Raw genomic sequence first — 2114 nt, forward strand, 5'->3', positions numbered from 1 at the left:
AGCTCCGGGAGCGCCGCTCACCGCAGGGGAGGGGAGGCCAGCGAGCACCTGCCTGTGTAAGCTGCTATTGTCTTCCACATAAAACATGCCCTTAATTAATAGCTAGCATGAACCTAAGCCACTATCTCTGTTATCAATTTGTGGATGTGGTTGGCTTGTCTGTCTCCCAGGACAGTAATATCCCTTCATCTTACTGCAAATTGCTCGCAGCATCCTTCTATTACACAGGCTTAATGCTTGAAAAATAGAGATTTAATACTCCACCATATCAGACTAAGTGAGGTCAAAGCAATTCATATTCACAATCCCACAAAGCTCCCTCACGGTGTTCCTGGGAGGAATGTGATGTGGAGGATGCAAACTAGGGGGGTCCTGCCCCAGCTCTCAGCTCTCCTGCACCAAGAGGGACCAGGACAGCCCCCGTGGCAGAAGTATTGGCTCATCCCAGGGGGGAGATGGGGTGCACTGGGTGCACTGGGTGCACTGGGTGGGGGGCTGTGGGGTCCCTGCCAGGCTGTGCCAGCCCCTGGCCCCATGCAGCTGCCACCTTTTCTGCATTCCCTGTTTCGCTGGGTTCTCCTAGAACGGCAGCAATTTTGTGTGTATTTTGTGTGTGCAATAGGACCAGAGAGTGCTGTGGGGGTTCCCAGGGTGCTGGTGGTTCCCTGATGTGTTTTTAATGAGCTGGCTGAGCATAACTTGTGTGCAAGTTTCTTCCAAACTGCTGGTTGTCACCTTAGCTCTCAGCAGAAAGCCTGGAAGTAACACATCCTGTGTTCACATGTTTATTTTTGTCCTGAAATGTATATATTTTGAAAGAAAATAATAGCTGGTATTTGTGTGTTTCCTCCCCAGAAAGAAAATATTTATCTCTGGGGATGATGTGTATATTGCCAGGACACATTCCTTCTGCATTTGCTTTTATGTGTGTGCCAGGATGTGGATTTCACCTGCAACTCATGAGGAAATATCTAAGCACATAAAATAAATGGAAAGTTTAGGTTCAGAGGGATTTATGTGCAGAAATTAAACATGGATTCGGAGAAATATCCTGTTGCCTTGCACAAAACCTTTGTAATGAACATAATTCTCCTGGTGTAAATTGAATGCCCCAGAGCTGCCACCCTCCCCTGACTGCAGACAGTCCTGGGCTGATGTGCACCTTTCCTGGCCTTAAGGAGCATTTGGCTCAGAGCCTGGAGGACCTCTGATGTGTGTCTCTGTTAGTGGGCAACAAAGGGAAGATTCATATCCCTGTCTTTGAGACCTGCAGGAGTCCCAAGAATCCTTTAAGAGACTAAAGATGATCTGTATCATAGGCCATATTCCCTTGAACAAAAAAAATATAGACTATGTAGAAAGATGGTAGTTTGCTTCAGCACTGGAAAAGTAGGATTTTTGGAATCTTGGAGGTAATGAGACTGTGACAGGTCTGAGGACTGTCACAAGAAGAGGAGACCTGTGCATTTGTCAGCAAGATGCTGGATGGGGAGCACAGCTACTGCTGCCCCAGAGGAACACAACCCATTGGGAAGCATCAGTGCTGCCATGGCAGAGCAGACTGCCTTCTGCACAGACAGCACTGGGCAGCAGCACTGCCACTGGGACACGGCTTCTCATGAGGAAGGATTGTTTCCAAGTTGAAGCAATTCAGAAAGTGAAACTGCTGGACTAGAGTTAGCTGGTGCAGCTCACAGTGATGGCCACAGAAATGTGTGATTAGAGGAAAGGTGGCTGCGGAGCCGCTGAGGTCCCTGCTGGGCCCCTCTCCTGGTGACCGTGGTGCTGACAGGGTGCTGGCTGGCACCTCCACAGCCAGCAGTTGTGGGAAGGGAGCTGCCAGGCACACGCTGTCCTCCCAGGCACGGTGACACGCTGATGAGCGCTGACAGATGGCTAATTGCTCAGGGCAGGCTGACATAATGGAGCAGTTCTGAGAGCACCTCAGCTGCGGAGGTCAGCGGTGACGCAGAAGACTTAATTTTTCATAGCATGCTCCTTGTATCCTACAACTCCTCCTGTAATGGACTAGCAAATTACCACACTATTTAAAAGGCAGCAATTTATAACATTTTGATAACTGCATGCTCCTGAGGGTATGTCATCCGTGCCTG

The sequence above is a fragment of the Acanthisitta chloris genome, unplaced genomic scaffold (assembly GCF_000695815.1).
Source record: "Acanthisitta chloris isolate BGI_N310 unplaced genomic scaffold, ASM69581v1 scaffold24261, whole genome shotgun sequence".
In the NCBI taxonomy this organism is placed as follows: Eukaryota; Metazoa; Chordata; class Aves; order Passeriformes; family Acanthisittidae; genus Acanthisitta; species Acanthisitta chloris.